General features: G+C 37.4%; 6 non-coding genes across 6 annotated transcripts; all 6 read right to left on the bottom strand.

Annotated features, from left to right (window-relative positions):
• Nucleotides 1-12,832: 12,832 nt before the first annotated feature.
• On the bottom strand, nucleotides 12,833-12,906 carry TRNAI-AAU (transfer RNA isoleucine (anticodon AAU)). The gene has a single exon. It is a non-coding gene; the product is annotated as a tRNA-Ile (tRNA).
• Nucleotides 12,907-13,484: 578 nt separating this feature from the next.
• Nucleotides 13,485-13,558, bottom strand: TRNAF-AAA (transfer RNA phenylalanine (anticodon AAA)). The gene has a single exon. It is a non-coding gene; the product is annotated as a tRNA-Phe (tRNA).
• A 2,101-nt stretch (nucleotides 13,559-15,659) lies between these two features.
• On the bottom strand, nucleotides 15,660-15,733 carry TRNAI-AAU (transfer RNA isoleucine (anticodon AAU)). The gene has a single exon. It is a non-coding gene; the product is annotated as a tRNA-Ile (tRNA).
• A 2,303-nt stretch (nucleotides 15,734-18,036) lies between these two features.
• Nucleotides 18,037-18,110, bottom strand: TRNAI-AAU (transfer RNA isoleucine (anticodon AAU)). The gene has a single exon. It is a non-coding gene; the product is annotated as a tRNA-Ile (tRNA).
• A 580-nt stretch (nucleotides 18,111-18,690) lies between these two features.
• On the bottom strand, nucleotides 18,691-18,764 carry TRNAI-AAU (transfer RNA isoleucine (anticodon AAU)). Its single transcript has one exon. It is a non-coding gene; the product is annotated as a tRNA-Ile (tRNA).
• A 1,447-nt stretch (nucleotides 18,765-20,211) lies between these two features.
• Nucleotides 20,212-20,285, bottom strand: TRNAI-AAU (transfer RNA isoleucine (anticodon AAU)). Its single transcript has one exon. It is a non-coding gene; the product is annotated as a tRNA-Ile (tRNA).
• Nucleotides 20,286-24,289: the final 4,004 nt, after the last annotated feature.

The following is a 24,289-nucleotide window of genomic DNA, read 5'->3' as shown; positions in this document are numbered from 1 at the left end:
TCTAGTCAGTAAGGAGACAGTGCATAGAGCTATTGCTGAATAGAATGGGAGTCCAATGGAATTGCCAAATGTCCAATCTTAGTTAGGTACACAGACAGACTAATAAGAATAATCTAGTAATATCACAGGGAGTCATATTCGAGGCAGGATAAGAATTTATATCCAGTCTACAAGAAGATCAAAGACGATTTAGAAAAATCGAATGAGGAACGCTAGGAAAAAATAGGTACTCTTTATTAAAATTAAAACTTACTGGGGCCAGCAAAGGAGCCCTCGCCTGCCCGATCCTGGCCTGCATCCTCCTGAACAGCACCCTCCTCCTCCTGTGTCCTCTTGCCCTTGGGGGGAGCTGATGTACAACATGAAAGAAAGAAAGACCAGAAAACATGGATGAGATTTGTCAACCAAATCAACCATTTCAAAAGAACAATAACAAAATATTTCGGAGAAATAGCAAATAGATAGACAACTATTCCACGGGATCTATCTCATGTGGTATACTACGTTATTCGTATTGCCTGATTTGCGGACCGTTGACTTCCAAAGTTCCTATGTAACTCAATAAACAGACTACTAAAGAGGTTTGCCTAGGCCTGGCAGGCAGCAGTCCGCAGCACGCGAAGTGACAGACAAAGTCCATCCTGCTTGCAGATCAGTGAATACTCAAACTATCAATCCACCCACCACCACCACTATTTCTTCTTATAGCCATGTGTCTGAAGGAAGGACTGGACTTCAGTCTGTTGGCGCTGATTTAGAAGTCCCTTGCGGCTCATTTTCCTCCATTGTTGCGTGCCTTTTGTGACGCAGCGGCAGAACAAAAGACTCGCCATGGTGTTGGTGCGGCATATATATTAAAAAAAAAAACATATGGGCATATGGGCGATGCATCACGTTGTAAAGCCCTGCGCCATCAGGGGGCGTTCCGGCGCAAGGGAGGGCGTACCTGCGCAGGAACGAATCCTAAAAGTGGCTGAGGGAAATCTACAAGATGTCAATCAGTCACTTTTAGGACAATGATGCATGACTCAAACCCTGCGCGCTTGAAGCCGACGTACGGCTTGATGCAGCATTGGGGAGATAGGGTACCCCAGAGCATTGCTGGAGCTGCGCCATCGTTGGCACGCAACTCCAGCAATGCGCCGCCTTTACGGCACAGATGCGTAAGGCTTCTGTGACGTTTTGGGCCAATGGGTGGTGGTGGCATGGCACACAATTACTGCCGCATCCCTGCTACTTTGCAGGGATGCGCCGGTAATTGAAAATATGACCCTTAGTGTCTAGCATTACGCAGTTCTTATCTTTACACTACACTCATACATAATTTCTCAGGCCAATGAAATGAACACAAAATACAAAACAAATAAGCATAGTAGCAAGCAAGGCTACTGAGAAGGAGAGCAGTGCACCTGAAATGCATAGAAGATTTTGAAATATAATTTACCTCAATGTAATCGGCAGCATTATTGCTCTTGGTAAAGAACAAAGATTTGCAAATAACAGAGCCGGATAAAACAGAGTAGTAAATGAATAGCTACTACTACTCACCAAGCCCGGGGACCTCTACGCCGAGCGCGTCCAGCAAGTCCCGCTCCCGGTCCATGACATCTGTCCAGCGGTGGGTGGCCTGGTTATATGTGCGCCGGACCCCAGAGAGCTGAAACATGGCCCGGCACACCTTCTCCCACCGCTTCCGGCGCTCCCGGATGCCATAGCCGGTTGCGATCTTGCCGCCTCCCAGGATCGTCTTGGACGTGGAAGATGAGTGCGGCCACCTCCTCCGCGCTAAAGATCTCCCGTGGCACCACTTGCTCCCCCCTCAAACGCCCGCACGGGAGCCGGGCACGGGGTGCGGGACCCTTCCCCTTCTCAGGGTACTTCCCGGCTCCCTTTACCATGGTCTGGACAGAAATAAAGTTAAATGATAAAGAAGAAATAGAATAGTGAAGAAGAAAAGAAAAGAGTTTAAAAAAGTAGTTTAAAAGTAACTAAAAGCAGCAGAAAGCAAAAAAATATAGAGCTAGAAAAATAGAGGGATAGATTAATAAGTAAAATAGATCAAATAAACTTCAAACAAGCAAAGGATGGCAGAGATTCAGAGAGGATACAGAAAGCATGCCCAGAACCATAGCAATGAATGAGAAACAAGATGGCCGCGCCCGTTCACGACCGCGTGGGTAAGTTCGCGCGAGATTTTCCTCGCGAGCACGCGCGAAATTGTACTAGCGAGCAGCACAGCTTGCGAGATTACACATAGCGGCCGGAAACGGAATTACGTCACGCAAACAAGATGGCCGCGCCCGTGTACGACCGCTAGGGTAACTTGGCAAACGTATAGCTACAAGCGCCTCGCGAACACGCACAAAATCACGCGAACATACACGTCGCAAAGAAAAACTTAGTGTATTCGCAAGCATTCGCGGCTTCCGAAATCGATCTCGCACGGATTCGCGCACCAAAAAACGCGCGAAATTGCAGAAAAAACGATTTTTGCTAAACTGAAAGCAATGAGGAGGTGCAAAAGTTCAAACTTAACATTAGTACCATTCACTGTAGTGCTTCCTGAGGGGCCCCTCCAGAGTTTGCAACTATTCTATGACCCTGCTATGACCCAAACAGCAGGCTCATAGAATAGCTACAAGTAGACCATAAAGGTCCTGTGAAAAAAAATTGCACTGCAACAGAAAGCAAATTACAGATAAGGAAGGAAGCAGGTGCCAGCCAGACTGGAACTTTCAAAATAACTGACACATTAATCAACCCCAAATTAATTCATGGCAGTTGAAGTAGGGGAGGTGTGCTTGCTTTTTTCAACCCCCATAAACTACAGTGATAAACAAACCTAATGGGTGGCAGTGAGGATGTACCAGAGGGTGGCATGGGTGTCCCAGAGGGTGGCAGTGGTGAAACAGAGGGTGCTGTGAACCTGTGATGATAAACCAGACGTAGAAACAACATAGTCGCGGCCGTTGCGAGCCGAAAAGTAAGTTCGCATTTGCGAAATTGTCCCAAAATCCGCGCGAACGCTCGCCAACACAAAAAACGGGAAAATCCGCAAGTCCGCGAGAGTTCGCGTATTCTCGCGGATTGCGAATCCGTAAATACGCAAATTCGCGTACGCGAGATCCGCTAGATCCGCCCATGCTTACAATAGAGCACTGTTTAATTGTTTAAGCTTAAGTGCTGGACTTTTTGCATAATACAACATTCTCACTAATTTCCTCATTTTGGTATGATGCACTGCTAACATCCTAAAATGATGAAAAACACTTTGACAGACTTTTCTAGAAAGACAAGCCAGTGAATGGCCTTGCAAACCTGTATTTTCTCTCACTCTGCAAGGATCTAAATCTTGCAACAACTTCATTTTCTGCTTCAGACTTTTCTTACTATATATACGTAAGAAATTATAAAACAAATCAATTGATTCCTGTCGCACACTACAAATACGACTAAACTTCCAAGTGTACACTGGACCCTTAGTACGTCTCCCTAAAACTTCATCAGTTAACACCTCTTCTGGTTCTCTAGGCACAAGTTTCTCTTTTTCAATCGGACAACCGTCTTTCACCTAATATGCTCGACCACTGGTGTCAACTGCATGCACTAAATCATTCTCCTGATAGTAACTCTCCTCATTAAAAAATGGCTCACAACTTGAACTGTGCATCCATTCTCCTGAAAAAACTTTACAAAAATTAGTCCGATTAATTACTCTTTTCCATCTACTGTTTGATTTAAAAACATCAATTGTGTTGTTAAGTGTCCTAATTCTATTGATTATTAAAAAAATAATTTTTTCTTAACTTCAAAAGCCTGATCAACAATCTTCTCTACATTTTTCTTTTTCTTATAAAAAACAGCTCTCTGTTTTCCTTTCCTAATGTTTTTTAACAAATTTAAAACCACCCTATTGTGAAACATTCGTTTACGAATGTCTCTAAACTGATTCTGCCTTCTATTCCGAAACATATTATTCTCTCCTGCTCCAGTAGTAAGATTTTTTGAGGGCCTCTCCTTCCTTTTCAAACTTACTCTCTCCTTCTCGTTTTCTACATGCTGTCCAACAATTTTTTTTGTTCTACATATGTTCCGTAAGAGAGACTTAGTTATCTTACCAGGTGCTTCTTTCCTGTTTTTTGAAGTCTTTGTTGTGGGGGACTGCTGTAATTCCGATGCTGTTTTTGTTTGTAACCGTATTTCATTTTTCCTTCTTCTTTGCCTTGAGGGCATCTTTCCTTACTCTTGAAATCTTGATTTCAATCTGTGTTAAAGAAAGAAATAGCACATTATAGACCACTATTATCAAACAACAAAGCAATGACAAAAAGCAAACGGTATATTCAGGGTTGCAGATCAAGTGAGGATTCTCCAAGGGTGCATAAGAGGTGAGACCTGTATTGAAGAGTGAAGTGGAAGAGAGGTATGTCCACAGGTACAAAGAAAGTGAGACCTGTGTCTAAGAGTGCAGTAGGAGATAAGCTTCATGAAGTCTAGTCCACTGCACTCTTACACACAGGCTTCACCACCTATGTTCTCTAGGAAAGGCCTCTCTCCCACTACAGTCTTGAACACAGGCCTCACCTCGTCTGTCCCTCTGGACGTGCCTCACCTCATCTACACAATCTACTTCCTAATCTAAGATAACACAGGTGACATTATTGTGAAAAGATGAAATATATGTATTTAATCATGCAGACACTATTTATTCCTTCTCAAAAAACTAAAAGTCATTGTTTTTCACCAAAATCATTTTTTAAATAACATTGTAGACACACAGTGCAGGTCCTATGTACAAGCATTCAGTGTCCATGACTACAGTGGAGAGGATTAACCTCCTCTCACCCTTGGACAAGCCTTACCTCATCTCTGTCTTCTGAACAGGCCTCAATGTATTGAGTATAATTGATAGTAAGTAGGTGCAGATGAGGTGAGGAATGTCCAAGGGTGTAAATAAGCTGAGGCCTGTCTAAGCATGCCAATTAGTTGAAGTCTATTCAGGGTTGCAGATGAGGTAAGGATTGTCTAGGGGTGCACAAGAGGTATGGCCTCTATTGAAGAGTGTAGTAGAAGAGAGGTCTGTCCACGGGTGCAAAGAACGTGAGACCTGTGTCTAAGAGTGCAGTGGGGATAGGCTTCATGAAGCCTAGTCCACTGCACTCTTAGACACAGGTCTCACCACCTACGCTCTCCAAGAAAAGCCTCTCTCCCACTACAGTCTTGAACACAGGCCTCACCTCCTCTGTCCCTCTGGACATGCCTCACCTCATCTGTACAATCTACTTCCTAATCTGAGGTAACACAGGTGACATGATTGTGAAAAGGTCAATTTTTTTATGTAATCATGCACACACTATTCATTCTTTCTCAAAAATGTAAAAGACATTAATTTGCCCCAAAAATGTTTCAGTAGTGCAATGAAAAGCTTATACATATGACCTTTTCTCTGTTTTTCAAATTTTATTCTAAAAAAAGATTATGAGGCCTAAGCAGGAGTGCAGATGTGATGAAGCCTGTCCAGGGGAGCACAAAAGGTGAGGCTTGTGTCCAAGAGTGCAGTGGACAGGAGTAAACTGGAGTAGTGTGCAAAAAAAAGATGAGCCTCATTTATAAAGCCCTGCATCAGTTTTCCACTGCTGATGCGTCACTTTTTGTGACGCATCGGCGGCATAAAACATGTGCCTTGTTGCGCCATATTTAAAAAGTGACGCATGTAGGTAGATGCATCACTTTTTAAACCTCTGCGCCACATTATACCTCTGTCAGGTGTAATGTACACAGAGGGGTCATTTCTCCGCAGAAAGCCTCGTAATAGTGATGCAGTGAAATCTATGAGATTTCACTGCGTCACTTTTAAGACACTGTTACGTCAAAATCTTGCCCCTGCCTCACAGCAGACATAAGACTGAGGCAAACGCTTTCACATGGAGCTTTCCCCATGTGAAAGGATGCATTGCTGGAGTACAAGCATTCCATTTCAGTACTGAAAACTCACTATTTTACAAAATACATTTCCTCTCTCTTGCAAACAATCCTACCAAGCATTACCAAAAAAATGACACAAACCAACAGCAAAGAAGCTCAGTGTGCTTCCTAATCTGAGGTAACACAGGTGACATGATTGTGAAAAGTTCAAATTTTTTTATGTAATCATGCACACACTATTTATTCTTTCTCAAAAATGTAAAACTCATTGATTTGCCCCAAACATGTTTTAGTAGTATAATGAAAAGCTTATACATATGACCTTTTCTCTGTTTTTCAAATGTTATTCTAAAAAAAGATTATGAGGCCTAAGCAGGAGTGCAGATGTGATGAAGCCTATCCAGAGGAGCACAAAAGGTGAGGCTTGTGTCCAAGAGTGCAGTGGACAGGACTAAACTGGAGTAGTGTGCAAAAAAATAGATGAGCCTCATTTATAAAGCCCTGCGTCAGTTTTGCGCTACTGATGCGTCACTTTTTGTGACGCATCGGCGGCATAAAACATGTGCCTTGTTGCGCCATATTTAAAAAGTGACGCATGTAGGTAGATGCTTCACTTTTTTAAACCTCTGCGCCACATTATACCTCTGTCAGGTGTAATGTACACAGAGGGGTCATTTCTCCGCAAAAAGCCTCGTAATAGTGACACAGTGAAATCTATGAGATTTCACTGCGTCACTTTTAGGACACTTTTACGTCAAAATCTTGCGCCTGCCTTACAGCAGATATAAGACTGAGGCAAACGCTTTCACATGCAGCTTTCCCCATGTGAAAGGATGCATTGCTGGAGTACAAGCATTCCATTTCAGTACTGAAAACTCACTATTTTACAAAATACATTTCCTCTCTCTTGAAAACAATCCTACCAAGCATTACCAAAAAAATAACACAAACCAACAGCAAAGAAGCTCAGTGTGCTTCCTAATCTGAGGTAACACAGGTGACATGATTGTGAAAAGTTCAAATTTTTTTATGTAATCATGCACACACTATTTATTCTTTCTCAAAAATGTAGAAGCCATTGATTTGTCCCAAAATCGATTTTTCAATAACATTTTAGAAACACAGTGCAGGTCCTACTATTTATTCTTTCTCAAAAATGTAAAACTCATTAATTTGCCCCAAAAATATTTTAGTAGTGTAATGAAAAGCTTATACATATGACCTTTTCTCTGTTTTTAAAATGTTATTCTAAAAAAAGATAATAAGGCCTAAGCAGGAGTGCTGATGTGATGAAGCCTGTCCAGGGGAGCACAAAACGTGAGGCTTGTGTCCAAGAGTGCAGTGGACAGGACTAAACTGGAGTAGTGTGCAAACAAAAGATGAGCCTCATTTATAAAGCCCTGCGTCAGTTTTGCGCTACTGATGTGTCACTTTTTGTGACGCATTGGCGGCATAAAACATGTGCCTTGTTGCGCCATATTTAAAAAGTGACGCATGTAGGTAGATGCGTCATTTTTTAAACCTCTGCGCCACATTATACCTCTTTCAGGTGTAATGTACACAGAGGGGTCATTTTTCCGTAAAAAGCCTCGTAATAGTGACGCAGTGAAATCTATGAGATTTCACTGCGTCACTTTTAGGACACTGTTACGTCAAAATCTTGCACCTGCCTCACAGCAGGCGTAACACTGAGGCAAACGCTTTCACATGGGGCTTTCCCCATGTGAAAGGATTCTGACACCTAAGCAGGAGTGCAGATGAGATGAAGCCTGTCCAGGGGAGCACAAAAGGTGAGGCTTGTGTCCAAGAGTGCAGTGGACAGGACTAAACTGGAGTAGTGTGCAAAAAAAGATGAACATCATTCATGAGGCCCTGCGTCAGTTTTGCACTGATGATGCGTCACTTTTTGTGACGCATCGGAAGCATAAAACATGAGGCCTTTTTGCGCCATATTTAAAAAGTGACGCATGTAGGTAGATGCGTCACTTTTTTAAACCTCTGCGCCACATTATACCTCTGTCAGGTGTAATGTACACAGAGGGGGCATTCCCCCGCAAAAAGCCTCGTAATAGTGACGCAAGGAAATCTATGAGATTTCACTGCGTCACTTTTAGGACACTGTTACGTCAAAATCTTGCACCTGCCTCACAGCAGGCGTAAGACTGAGGCAAACGCTTTCACATGGGGCTTTCCCCATGTGAAAGGATGCATTGCTGGAGTTGCGTCATTTTTGTGACACACTCCAGCAATTCGTTACTTTTGCGCTTACAGATACATCAGAAATACTGACTTATCTGTAAGTCCTAGAAACATGATGCGTCATACATTAAATATAATGCATCATTAGTGTCACAAGGAGAGCACAGTAAAAAGTGACGCATCGCTGTTTTCATAAATAGGGCTCCCAGTGTGCTTCCTAATCTGAGGTAACACAGGTGACATGATTGTGAAAGCTTCAAATTATTTTTTTTAATCATGCACACACTTTTTATTCTTTCTCAAAAATGTAAAAGCTATTAATTTGCCCCAAAATCGATTTTTCAATAACATTTTAGAAACACAGTGCAGGTCCTATGTACAATCATTCCATTTCAGTACTGAAAAGTCACTATTTTACAAAATACATTTCCTATCTCTTGCAAACATTCCTACCAAGCATTACCCAAAAAATAAAACAAACCAACAGCAAAGAAACTCAGTCTGCTTCCCAATCTGAGGTAAAACAGGTAACCTGTTTGTAAAAGATTCAAATATTCTTATATAATTATGCACACTATTTATTCCTTCTTAAAAATGTTAAAGCCATGGATTTGCACTAAAATCGTTTTTCAATTACCATTTTAGGAACAGAACACAGGTCCTATGTACAAGCATTCATTTTCACTACTGAAAGCCATTAATTTGCCCTAAAATCGTTTTTTATTTAATATTTTATGACCAGAGCACAGATCCTATTTACAAGCATTCATTTTCACTACTGAAACCCATTCATTTACCCTAAAATTGATTTTTAAAATAACATTTTAGATACAGAGTGCAAGTCCTATGTACAACCATTCAACTTCACTACTGAAACATCACTATTTCACAAAATAAAAATCCTCTGTTTTACAAATATAGAAACCATGCATTTTCAAAAAGCATCACACAAACCAACAGCAAAGAAAATCAATGTGCTTCTTAATATGAACTCTCTATCTAAATGAATCATAACTCACCTTTACAAATGCTTTAGGAGATTCAGAACAGTGTCAGATACACACACCAATATTTCTTTAGCAGAGCAAAAGGTATGTTCTCCAGGCACTGCAACCATTAATGGCACAGAAAACCTCTAATTCTACACACATATTCCTCATGGTAACCAATCAAAACTCTTCCCTCTCTATTTTCAAATCAACACCCTTCCCCCCCTCAGCCCTTTCTACCTGTTACCATAGCAACTCCCTCCTCACTGAGCTCCCAGGGTTAAAAGTTTATTCTACAATGTTGCAAATCAAATCAGCAAGCATGTTTGACCTCTCAATACACCAGCTTATCCACTGCAATCTTTCTTTAAATGACTTTTTCTTAACCATTCAAATTATTTCTTTCACATAACAGAACCATGCACCCTAACTTTCAGTTTTCAACTATCTGAATCCACCAATCATTGCACTGAAACTCTACAGGTTTTTTTTGCAAACTCCTACTGTTCCAACTGCCATTTCATTCCTACACTTAATCTGATGCACCAGAACCTCCTCTCACCATGTACTCTGTCTGGATTATTGGACATAGCTACATTCACTGGGCTCAAAGGTATGCAGCTACCAGAAATTTTCACAACCTTGATTTACCAAATGTGCACATAAAATGGATTGGCCAAAGAGGATTGAGATGTCATCAATTGATACCATTGGTGAAAACCTTTTACCATCTACCACACCCTGACCTCATAATTTTGCACTGTGGTGGAAATTACCTAGGCACTTTGACTGGGGTAGCTCTAGAGATGCTTTTAAAGGACACCTTTGGGCAATTGATGACAATTTTTCCACAAACTGCCATGGTATATTCCAATATATGCCAAAGACAGAAATGGAACTGGTCCAACCAATTTTGTCCATAATTTGAGAAAGCACGGAAACATGTGAATAAATCTGTTTCTGCTTACATGAGAGACTATGGAATGGGTTCAATATACAACAACAACTTGCGTTACAACATGCAAGATATCTACAGAGCAGATGGTGTGCACTTCTCAGATGAGGGGAATAGAATATTCCTCCTGAATTTAAGACTGTGCATAGGTACACAGAACCCAAAAGCTCTTTTCAGGGCTACCCTACCTCTAATCACTCCAAATGATTATCTATTTCTAACATTTTTCACTATTTTTCACCAAAGTACGCTCCCCGGTATGCTCCCCGGTGCGCGTACCGGGCGCTCCCCCCGCGAAAAACGAATTATTTTTTTTCCCGCCTATATGGGCCTCCTAAGACCCCCTCAGAAAACCTAGAGGGTCAGGGAGTGCCTACCATGCCCCCTTATACCCATTCCCAACGTTGTTTGTCCTCCATTTTCTGTCTCAAATCTACTGAAACACAAAATGGAGGACTCCCGTAGCGCTGCCGGTACGCGTACCGGGGCGCGCACCGGGAAGCGCTCCCAAAAATTGTAAAAGTTAATTTACATAAAAACCACTGGAGACACTTTCACCAAATATAGAATAGGCCATACTACATACCAGTCCCTACCATTTTCCCCAATTTGGTGGAATTCCATTGAGCCATTTGGCCTGTAGCCCTCTCTAAATATCCTGAGGTGAATTACTTGACAAAAACACATCTGAAGTGTTAGAATTTACAACCAATTAAAATGCTACTTTCATTTTCTACTATTATTTCATGACATTTGATTGGTTATGTACATGAATATATGTAAAGAAAGAGAGGGAAACACAGCCATTTTGACTACTACTTCCTAAAGTACATTTCAAAAGGATTTTCACTGAGAACTTAAACTTCTTTTTCAAAGGTAAGATGTTATTTTGAAAACTGAAGTATGTTGTGCACTTTAAGTTAATTTGGAAAACATTTTCTGATAGTTATATACTATCCCTCTGTAATAGTTATAGATTGAGATAGGCTTCTCTGTTATAGTTATGGATGGAGTTAGGCTTGTCTTGTATAATTATGAATTTACTTAGGCTTTATGATATACACTTTTTTATATTTCTACTTCCAGCCTGATACCATACACTGCCCAAAGATAACTTCACTGTTAAAAAATCAAAACTACCTGTCTGAACTTAAACCCAACAGTGCGCTATCTCTACTGATATATTTATTTTTTATGCAAATTACAGCAAGAAAATGGAAGGAGAGCAGAATATTTCCTTCAAAATTGTTCTGGAGAACAACGCTGAAAAAGTTATTGAAGACAATGATGACTTAGATTTCATGGATGAATCACTGGACTATGAATTAGTTCAATGTGTAGAAGCAGTAGATTCGCTGATTGAAAATGAGGACATTTCCGACAATGTGTTGTTAGAAGTTCTGTTAAATTTGGAAAAAGAATCAGAAAAATAAATGTATATTTAATAATCAAAAATTGTTCGAGACATTATTCATTTTTATATGTAATTCATAAACTAGTACCAAATTGATTATAATGTAAATTCAGACTTATAGTATACTGTGCAACTTTTTTATGTTACATAGTAATTTTGCTCATAGTTACTTCCTTTCTCCCACTATATTATCTCCAATGTGTATTTGACTTCTCTTTTTCATCTCCTGCCTCCATGTTCTTTCTGCTTTCCTGACAGACTATGATATGGATTCCATATACCACAATAACTTCTGTAACAACATACAAGATATCTACAGAGGAAACGGTGTACATTAAATTTAAGACTCAGCATTGGTACCTACATGTTGGTACTTAAAACACCCAAACAACACAACAACTCTATGCAGAGCTACCCTACCTCTAATCACTTTAAATTATAATTTTCCTATTTCACTGGGTTTTCCCCATGGTACGCTCCCCGGTACGGTCCCCGGTGCGCGTACCGGGCGCTCCCCCTGCGAAAATCGCCCCCACATCAAACCTAGGGGGTCAGGGGGGGTGTACCCTGCCCCCTTTTGGTCATTTCCCCCTTTGTTTTTTGCCACCTCTTGTGTCTCGATTCTACCGAGACACAAGATGGTGGCCGCTGCGGACTGTTTCGAATGTTTACAGACACCCGAGAGCCAATCAGCTTTCCGTGCGCAAGTCGTGTAGCGCGTCCGGTGCGCTCCCCGGTGTGCGTACCGGGGCGCGCTATAGATATATATATTTTTTTTAACTCAAATTACTCAAAATCCTCTGGAGCACATATCTTGAGACATAGCAAAGGCACATTGGGCTACCAGTCCCTACAATTTTGCCAAGTTTGGTGAAAATCCATTCAGCCGTTCGAGCTAAAAGTGAGTTTGACCGCCCTATAGAAATTAACATGGGGAAAACACGTTTTGGGACCCCCTTTTATCTCAGCCCCCGATTAACGAATCCCCCCCAAGCCGCGAGGCAAATTTGAGGAAATTTTCAGGCAGATTCCTCAACCGGCGCCAAAGTTATTCCCAATAGAATGTTGCGATTTCCCTATGGAAAACAATCCTAACTATAACTACCTACTAGGTAATCAACAAGACTAAACAAAAATGATCTCAATAAATTGCATTAATAAGAGATTTAGTTACTTGGCGTTAGAACTTAGAACCATTAATAGATATTCCAGGCGCTTTAAGAATAGTAATTAATTCTATAATTATATCAAATGTATTCATCCAATCCTTCAAGCAGCGTTTTATCCAAGGACATAAACAGTCCAAAATGAGACACAAGAAAAATTCATCTTTTTTCAAACAATTAAACTTGGCCTGTACAGGGTTCGAACCTGTGACCTTGGCGTTATTAGCACCACACTCTAACCAACTGAGCTAACAGGCCAATTTGCACATCTTCTGGAGGACCAGCACAGGAAGCAGTGCTAATGATAGTTCAACCAGGAGATTTGGAAAGCCTAATCTCAGCTGTTTAATATGAATTAAGTTTCATATTATCGACATGAAGAAACTAATATGACTTCAAAAAATTGCAATACAAAAGAGATTTCCATACTTGGTGTTCGAATTTTGACCCAGTAAAGTTTTTTCCACGTGGTTTAGAAATAAATAAATATTCATCACCTATATTCAATTGATTCATCTAATCATTCTATCAGCTTCTGCGCAAAGGAAATATAGAGGTAAACAGGATACAGAAGAAAATACATCTATTTTCAACATTAACGGAGCATAAATTATTGGCTTGGAGACTGATTGAAAGTATGTCCTTTGCGTTTTTAACTTCATGCTCTAACAGACTAAACTAATAGGCTCAATAAATATATAGCATACTATTGAAGAATTAGCAGATGATGAAATCCTACTGATTCCATCCAATCCTTCAACAGCGTTTGATCCAAGGAGATAAACAGTCCAAAATGAGACACAAGAAAAAATCATCTTTTTTCAAACAATTAAATTTGGCTTGTACAGGGATCGAACCTGTGACCTTGGCGTTTTTAGTACCACACTCTAACCATCTGAGCTAAAAGGCCATTTTGTACAGAAACCTGGAGGTCCAGCATATGAAGAAGGGCAATTGATAGTTAACCCAGGAGATTTGGACAGCTTAATTTCAGCAGGTTACCATGAAGGTATAGTTATATATTATCAACATGAAGAAACTAATATGACAAAAAAAATTACAATACAAAAGAGATTTTCAGACTTAGTGTTAGTACTTAGAAGCATTAACGTTTTTTCCATGTGGTTAAGCAATAAATAAATATTCATCACCTATATTGAATTGATTCATCTAATCATTTTATCAGCTTCTCCTCAAAGGAAATATAGAGATAAACATGATACAGTAGAAAATACATCTATTTTCAACGTTAAAGGAGCATCAAGTATTGGCTTGGAGACTGATTGAAAGTATGTCCTTGGCGTTTTTAACTTCATGCTCTAACAGACTAAACTAATAGTCTCACTAAATATATAGCAAACTATTGAAGATGAAGCAGATGATGAAGTCCTACTGATTGTTAATCCGGGATAGTTGGAAAGCTTATATTCAGCTGTTTACATTCATAGTATCTTTATATATTATCAACAAGACTAAACAAAAATTATCTCAATAAATTGCAATAAATAAGAGATTTAGATACTTGGCGTTAGAACTTAGAACCATTAATAGGTATTCCAGGTGCTTTAAGAATAGTAATTATTTCTATAGTTATATCAAATTTATTCATCCAATCCTTCAAGCAGCGTTTGATCCAAGGAGATAAACAGTCCAAAATGAGACACAAGAAAAAGTCATCTTTTTTTCAAACAATTAAACTTGGCCTGTACAGGGATGGAACCTGTGACTTTGGTGTTATTAGCACCACACTCTAACCAACTGAGCTAACAGGCCAATTTGCAAATCTTCTGGAGGACCAGCACAGGAAGCTGTGCTAATGATAGTTCAACCGGGAGATTTGGAAAGCTTAATTTCAGCTGTTTAATATGAATTAAGTTTCATATTATCAACATGAAGAAACTAATATGACTTCAACAAAATTGCAATACAAAAGAGATTTCCATACTTAGTGTTAGAATTTTGAACCAGTAACGTTTTTTCCACGTGGTTTAGCAATAAATAAATATTCATCACCTATATTCAATTGATTCATCTAATCATTCTATCAGCTTCTGCGCAAAGGAAATATAGAGGTAAACATGATACAGAAGAAAATACATCCATTTTCAACGTTAAAGGAGCATCAAGTATTGGCTTGGAGACTGATTGAAAGTATGTCCTTTGCGTTTTTAACTTCATGCTCTAACGAACTAAACTAATAGGCTCACTAAATATATAGCATACTATTGAAGAATTAGCAGATGATGAAATGCTACTGATTCCATCCAATCCTTCAAGCAGCGTGTGATCCAAGGAGATAAACAGTCCAAAATGAGACACAAGAAAAATTCATCTTTTTTCAAAGAATTAAACTTGGCCTGTACAGGGATCGAACTTGTGACCTTGGCTTTATTAGCACCACGATCTAAACATCTGAGCTAACAGGCCATTTGGCACAACTACCTGGAGGTCCAGCCTATGAAGAAGGGCAAATGATAGTTAACCCTGGAGATTTGTAAAGCTTAATTTCAGCAGTTTACCATGAAGTTATAGTTATATATTATCAACATGAAGAAGCTAATATGACTTAAAAAAAACTTACAATACAATAGAGATTTTCATACTAAGTGTTAGAACTTAGAACCATTAACGTTTTTCCCATGTGGTTAAGCAATAAATAAATCTTCATCACCTATATTGAATTGATTCATCTAATCATTCTATCAGCTTCTGCGCAAAGGAAATATAGAGTTAAACATGATACAGAAGAAAATACATCTATTTTCAACATTAACGGAGCATCAAGTATTGGCTTGGAGACTGATTGAAAGTATGTCCTTTGCGTTTTTAACTTCATGCTCTAACAGACTAAACTAATAGGCTCACTAAATATATAGCATACTTTTGAAGAATTAGCAGATGATGCAATGCTACTGATTCCATCCAATCCTTCATGCAGCGTGTGATCCAAGGAGATAAACAGTTCAAAATGAGACACTAGAAAAATTCATCTTTTTTCAAACAATTAAACTTGGCCTGTACAGGGATCGAACCTGTGACCTTGGCGTTATTAGCACCACGCTCTAACCATCTGAGCTAACAGGCCATTTTGCACAACTAACTGGAGGTCCAGCATATGAAGAAGGGCAAATGATAGTTAACCCAGTAGAGTTGGAAAGCTTAATTTCAGCAGTTTACCATGAAGTTATAGTTATATATCATCAACATGAAGAAAATAATATGGTTTAAAAAAAACTTACGATACAAAAGAGATTTTCATACTTAGTGTTAGAACTTAGAACCATTAATGTTTTTTCCATGTGGTTAAGCAATAAATAAATATTCATCACCTATATTGAATTGATTCATCTAATCATTTTATCAGCTTCTACTCAAAGGAAATATAGAGATAAACATGATACAGTAGAAAATACATCTATTTTCAACATTAAAGGAGCATCAAGTATTGGCTTGGAGACTGATTGAAAGTATGTCCTTGGCGTTTTTAACTTCATGCTCTCACAGACTAAACAAATAGTCTCACTAAATATATAGCATACTATTGAAGATGATGAAGTCCTACTGATTGTTAATCCGGGATAGTTGGAAAGCTTTTATTCAGCTGTTTACATTCATAGTATCTTTATATATTATCAACAAGACTAAACAAAAATGATCTCAATAAATTGGAATAAATAAGAGATTTAGTTACTTGGCGTTAGTACTTAGAACCATTATTAGATATTCCAGGCGCTTTAGGAATAGTAATTAATTATATAATTATATCAAATGTATTCATCCAATCCTTCAAGCAGCGTTTGATCCAAGGAGATAAACAGTCCAAAATGAGACACAAGAAAAATTCATCTTTTTTCAAACAATTAAACTTAGCCTGTACAAGGATCGACTCTGCGACCTTGGCGTTATTAGAACCACACTCTAACCAACTGAGCTAACATGCCAATTTGCACAACTTCTGGAGGACCAGCACAGGAAGCAGTGCTAAAGATAGTTCAACCGGGAGATTTGGAAAGCTTAATTTCAGCTGTTTAATATGAATTAAGTTTCATATTATCAACATGAAGAAACTAATATGACTTCAAAAGAATTGCAATACAAAAGAGATTTCCATACTAAGTGGTAGAATTTTGACCACCTAACGTTTTTTCCACGTGGTTTAGCAATAAATAAATATTCATCACCTATATTCAATTGATTCATCTAATCATTCTATCAGCTTCTGCGCAAAGGAAATATAGAGGTAAACATGATACAGAAGAAAATACATCTATTTTCAACATTAAAGGAGCATCAAGTATTGGCTTGGAGACTGATTGAAAGTATGTCCTTTGCGTTTTTAACTTCATGCTCTAACAGACTAAACTATTAGGCTCAATAAATATATAGAATACTATTGAAGAATTAGCAGATGATGAAATGCTACTGATTCCATCCAATCCTTCAAGCAGCGTTTGATCCGAGGAGATAAACAGTCCAAAATGATACACAAGAAAAATTCATCTTTTTTCAAACAATTAAACTTGGCCTGTACAGGGATAGAACCCTGTGACCTTGGCTTTATTAGCACCACGATCTAAACATCTGAGCTAACAGGCCATTTGGCACAACTACCTGGAGGTCCAGCCTATGAAGAAGGGCAAATGATAGTTAACCCTGGAGATTTGTAAAGCTTAATTTCAGCAGTTTACCATGAAGTTATAGTTATATATTAGCAACATGAAGAAGCTAATATGACTTAAAAAAAACTTACAATACAATAGAGATTTTCATACTAAGTGTTAGAACTTAGAACCATTAACGTTTTTCCCATGTGGTTAAGCAATAAATAAATCTTCATCACCTATATTGAATTGATTCATCTAATCATTTTATCAGCTTCTCCTCAAAGGAAATATAGAGATAAACATGATACAGTAGAAAATACAACAATTTTCAACATTAAAGGAGCATCAAGTATTGGCTTGGAGACTGATTGAAAGTATGTCCTTGGTGTTTTTAACTTCATGCTCTAACAGACTAAACTAACAGTCTCACTAAATATATAGCATACTATTGAAGATAAAGCAGATGATGAAGTCCTACTGATTGTTAATCCGGGATAGTTGGAAAGCTTATATTCAGCTGTTTACATTCATAAGATCTTTATATATTATCAACAAGACTAAACAAAAATGATCTCAATAAATTGCAATAAATAAGAGATTTAGTTACTTGGCGTTAGAACTTAGAACCATTAATAGATATTCCAGGCGCATTAAGAATAGTAATTAATTCTATAATTATATCAAATGTATTCATCCAATCCTTTAAGCAGCGTTTGATCCAAGGAGATAAACAGTCCAAAATGAGACACAAGAAAAAGTCATCTTTTTTTCAAACAATTAAACTTGGCCTGTACAGGGATCGATCCTGTGACCTTGGCGTTATTAGCACCACGCTCTAACCAACTGAGCTAACAGGCCAATTTGCAAACCTTCGGGAGGACGAGCACAGGAAGCTGTGCTAATGATAGTTCAACCGGGAGATTTGGAAAGCTTAATTTCAGCTGTTTAATATGAATTAAGTTTCATATTATCAACATGAAGAAACTAATATGACTTCAAAAAAATTGCAATACAAAAGAGATTTCCATACTTAGTCTTAGAATTTTGAACCAGTAAAGTTTTTTCCACGTGGTTTAGCAATAAATAAATATTCATCACCCATATTCAATTGATTCATCTAATCATTCTATCAGCTTCTGCGCAAAGGAAATATAGAGTTAAACATGATACAGAAGAAAATACATCTATTTTCAACATTAAAGGAGCATCAAGTATTGGCTTGGAGACTGATTGAAAGTATGTCCTTTGCGTTTTTAACTTCATGCTCTAACAGACTAAACTAATAGGCTCACTAAATATATAGCATACTTTTGAAGAATTAGCAGATGATGCAATGCTACTGATTCCATCCAATCCTTCATGCAGCGTGTGATCCAAGGAGATAAACAGTTCAAAATGAGACACTAGAAAAATTCATCTTTTTTCAAACAATTAAACTTGGCCTGTACAGGGATCGAACCTGTGACCTTGGCGTTATTAGCACCACGCTCTAACCATCTGAGCTAACAGGCCATTTTGCACAACTAACTGGAGGTCCAGCATATGAAGAAGGGCAAATGATAGTTAACCCAGTAGAGTTGGAAAGCTTAATTTCAGCAGTTTACCATGAAGTTATAGTTATATATCATCAACATGAAGAAAATAATATGGTTTAAAAAAAACTTACGATACAAAAGAGATTTTCATACTTAGTGTTAGAACTTAGAACCATTAATGTTCTTTCCATGTGGTTAAGCAATAAATAAATATTCATCACCTATATTGAATTGATTCATCTAATCATTTTATCAGCTTCTCCTCAAAGGAAATATAGAGATAAACATGATACAGTAGAAAATACATCTATTTTCAACATTAAAGGAGCATCAAGTATTGGCTTGGAGACTGATTGAAAGTATGTCCTTTGCGTTTTTAACTTCATGCTCTAACCGACTAAACTAATAGGCTCACTAAATATATAGCATACTATTGAAGAATTAGCAGAGGATGAAATGCTACTGATTCCATCCAATCCTTCAAGCAGCGTGTGATCCAAGGAGATAAACAGTTCAAAATGAGACACTAGAAAAATTCATCTTTTTTCAAACAATTAAACTTGGCCTGTACAGTGATCGAACCTGTGACCTTGGCGTTATTAGCACCACGCTCTAACCATCTGAGCTAACAGGCCATTTTGCACAACTAACTGGAGGTCCAGCATATGAAGAAGGGCAAATGATAGTTAACCCAGGAGATTTGGAAAGCTTAATTTCAGCAGTTTACCATGAAGTTATAGTTATATATCATCAACATGAAGAAACTAATATGACTTAAAAAAAATTACAATACAAAAGAGATTTTCATACTTAGTGTTAGAACTTAGAACCATTAATGTTTTTTCCATGTGGTTAAGCAATAAATAAATATTCATCACCTATATTGAATTGATTCATCTAATCATTTTATCAGCTTCTCCTCAAAGGAAATATAGAGATAAAAATGATGCAGTAGAAAATACATCTATTTTCAACATTAAAGGAGCATCAAGTATTGGCTTGGAGACTGATTGAAAGTATGTCCTTGGTGTTTTTAACTTCATGCTCTAACAGACTAAACAAATAGTCTCACTAAATATATAGTATACTATTGAAGATGAAGCAGATGATGAAGTCCTACTAATTGTTAATCCAGGATAGTTGGAAAGCTTATATTTAGCTGTTTACATTCATAGTATCTTTATATATTATCAACAAGACTAAACAAAAATGATCTCAATAAATTGCAATAAATAAGAGATTTAGTTACTTGGCGTTAGAACTTAGAACCATAATAGATATTCCAGGCGCTTTAAGAATAGTAATTAATTCTACAATTATATCAAATGTATTCATCCAATCCTTCAAGCGGCGTTTGTTCCAAGGAGATAAACAGTCTAAAATGAGACACAAGAAAAATTCATCTTTTTTCAAACACTTAAACTTGGCCTGTACAGGGATCGAACCTGTGACCTTGGCATTATTAGCACCACGCTCTTACCAACTGAGCTAACAGGCCAATTTGCACAACCTCTGGAGAACCAGCACAGGAAGCAGTGCTAATGATAGTTCAACCGGGAGATTTGGAAAGCCTAATTTCAGCTGTTTAATATGAATTAAGTTTCATATTATCAACATGAAGAAACTAATATGACTTCAAAAAAATTGCAATACAAAAGAGATTTCCATACTTAGTGTTAGAATTTTGACCCATTAACGTTTTTTCCACGTGGTTTAGCAATAAATAAATATTCATCACCTATTTTCAATGGATTCATCTAATCATTCTATCAGCTTCTGCTCAAAGGAAAAATAGAGGTAAACATGATACAGAAGTAAATACATCTATTTTCAACATTAAAGGAGCATCAAGTATTGGCTTGGAGACTGATTGATAGTATGTCCTTTGCGTTTTTAACTTCATGCTCTAACAGACTAAACTAATAGGCTCACTAAATATATAGCATACTATTGAAGAATTAGCAGATGATTAAATGCTACTGATTCCATCAAATCCTTCAAGCAGCGTTTGATCCAGGGAGATAAACAGTCCAAAATGAGACACAAGAAAAATTCATCTTTTTTCTAACAATTAAACTTGGCCTGTACAGGGATCTAACCTGTGACCTTGGCATTATTAGCACCACACTCTAACCATCTGAGCTAACAGGCCATTTTACACAACTACCTGGCGGTCCAGCATATGAAGAAGGGAAAATGAAAGTTAACCCAGGAGATTTGGAAAGCTTAATTTCAGCAGTTTACCATGAAGTTATAAATATATATTATCAACATGAAGAAACTAAGATGACTTAAAAAAAACTTACAATACAAAAGAGATTTCCATACTTAGTGTTAGAACTTAGAACCATTAACGTTTTTTCCATGTGGTTAAGCAATAAATAAATATTCATCACCTATATTGAATTGATTCATCTAATCATTTTATCAGCTTCTCCTCAAAGGAAATATAGAGATAAACATGATACAGTAGAAAATACATCTATTTTCAACATTAAAGGAGCATCAAGTATTGGCTTGGAGACTGATTGAAAGTATGTCCTTGTCGTTTTTAACTTCATGCTCTAACAGACTATACTAATAGTCTCACTAAATATATAGCATACTATTAAAGATGAAGCAGATGATGAAGTCCTACTAATTGTTAAACCGGGATAGTTGGAAAGCTTATATTGAGCTGTTTACATTCATAGTATCTTTATATATTATCAACAAGACTAAACAAAAAGGATTTCAATAAATTGCAATAAATAAGAGATTTAGTTACTTGGCGTTAGAACTTAGAACCATTAATAGATATTCCAGGCACTTTAAGAATAGTAATCAATTCTACAATTATATCAAATGTATTCATCCAATCCTTCAAGCAGCGTTTGATCCAAGGAGATTCACAGTCCAAAATGAGACACAAGAAAAATTCATCTGTTTTCAAACAATTAAACTTGGCCTGTAAAGGGATCGAACCTGTGACCTTGGCGTTATTAGCACCACGCTCTAACCAACTGAGCTAACAGGCCAATTTGCACGCCTTCTGGTGGACTAGCACAGGAAGCAGTGCTAAAGATAGTTAAACCGGGAGATTAGGAAAGCCTACTTTCAGCTGTTTAATATGAATTAAGTTTCATATTATCAACATGAAGAAACTAATATGACTTAAAAAAAATTGCAATACAAAAGAGATTTCCATACTTAGTGTTAGAATTTTGACCCTGTAACGTTTTTTCCACGTGGTTTAGCAATAAATAAATATTCATCACCTATATTTAATTGATTCATCTAATCATTCTATCAGCTTCTGCGGAAAGGAAATATAGAGGTAAACATGATACAGAAGAAAATACATCTATTTTCAACATTAAAGGAGCATCAAGTATTGGCTTGGAGACTGATTGAAAGTATGTCCTTTGCGTTTTTAACTTCATGCTCTAACAGACTAAACTAATAGGCTCAATAAATATATAGCATACTATTAAAGAATTAGCAGATGATGAAATGCTACTGATTCCATTCAATCCTTCAAGCAGTGTTTGATCCAAGGAGATAAACAGTCCAAAATGAGACACTAGAAAAATTCATCTTTTTTCAAACAATAAACTTGGCCTGTGCAGGGATAGAACCTGTGACCTTGGCGTTATTAGCACCACGCTCTAACCATCTGAGCTAACAGGCCATTTTGCACAACTACCTGGAGGTCCAGCATATGAAGAAGGGCAAATGATAGTTAACCCAGGTGATTTGGAAAGCTTGATTTCAGCAGTTTACCATGAAGGTATAGTTATATATTATCAACATGAAGAAACTAATATGACTTAAAAAAATATTACAATACAAAGGAGATTTTCATACTTAGTGTTAGAACTTAGAACCATTAATGTTTTTTCCATGTGGTTAAGCAATAAATAAATATTCATCACCTATATTGAATTGATTCATCTAATCATTTTATCAGCTTCTCAAAGGAAATATAGAGATAAAAATGATGCAGTAGAAAATACATCTATTTTCAACATTAAAGGAGCATCAATTATTGGCTTGGAGACTGATTGAAAGTATGTCATTGGCGTTTTTAACTTCATGCTCTAACAGACTAAACAAATAGTCTCACTAAATATATAGCATACTATTGAAGATGAAGCAGATGATGAAGTCCTACTGATTGTTAATCCGGGATAGTTGGAAAGCTTATATTTAGCTGTTTACATTCATAGTATCTTTATATATTATCAACAAGACTAAACAAAAATAATCTCAAAAAATTGCAATAAATAAGAGATTTAGTTACTTGGCGTTAGAACTTAGAACCATAATAGATATTCCAGGCGCTTTAAGAATAGTAATTAATTCTACATTTATATCAAATGTATTCATCCAATCCTTCAAGCAGCGTTTGTTCCAAGGAGATAAACAGTCCAAAATGAGACACAATAAAAATTCTTCTTTTTTCAAACACTTAAACTTGGCCTGCACAGGGATCGAACCTGTGACCTTGGCGTTATTAGCACCATGCTCTAAACAACTGAGCTAACAGGCCAATTTGCACAACCTCTGGAGAACCAGCACAGGAAGCAGTGCTAATGATAGTTCAACCGGGAGATTTGGAAAGCCTAATTTCAGCTGTTTAATATGAATTAAGTTTCATATTATCAACATGAAGAAACTAATATGACTTCAAAAAAATTGCAATACAAAAGAGATTTCCATACTTAGTGTTAGAATTTTGACCCAGTAACGTTTTTTTCCACGTGGTTTAGCAATAAATAAATATTCATCACCTATTTTCAATTGATTCATCTAATCATTCTATCAGCTTCTGCTCAAAGGAAAAATAGAGGTAAACATGATACAGAAGTAAATACATCTATCTTCAACATTAAAGGAGCATCAAGTATTGGCTTGGAGACTGATTGAAAGTATGTCCTTTGCGTTTTTAACTTCATGCTCTAACAGACTAATCTAATAGGCTCACTAAATATATAGCATACTATTGAAGAATTAGCAGATGATGAAATGCTACTGATTCCATCCAATCCTTCAAGCAGCGTTTGATCCAAGGAGATAAACAGTCCAAAATGAGACACAAGAAAAATTCATCTTTTTTCAAACAATTAAACTTGGCCTGTACAGGGATCAAACGTGTGACCATGGCGTTATTAGCACCACGTTCTAACCATCTGAGCTAACAGGCCATTTCGCACAGATCCCTGGAGGTCCAGCATATGAAGAAGGGCAAATGATACTTAACCCAGGAGATTTGGAAAGCTTAATTTCAGCAGTTTACCATGAAGTTATAGTTATATATTATCAACATGAAGAAACTAATATGGCTTCAAAAAAATTACAATACAAAAGAGATTTTCATACTTAGTGTTAGAACTTAGAACCGTTAACATTTTTTCCATGTGGTTAAGCAATAAATAAATAAGCATCAGCTATATTGAATTGATTTATCTAATCATTTTATCAGCTTCTCCTCAAAGGAAATATAGAGATAAACATGATACA

Source organism: Lissotriton helveticus, chromosome 4_1 (assembly GCF_964261635.1).
Source record: "Lissotriton helveticus chromosome 4_1, aLisHel1.1, whole genome shotgun sequence".
Taxonomy (NCBI): Eukaryota; Metazoa; Chordata; class Amphibia; order Caudata; family Salamandridae; genus Lissotriton; species Lissotriton helveticus.
The sequence above is the reverse complement of the archived record's forward strand: the minus strand, read 5'-3'. Positions and strand labels throughout refer to the sequence as shown.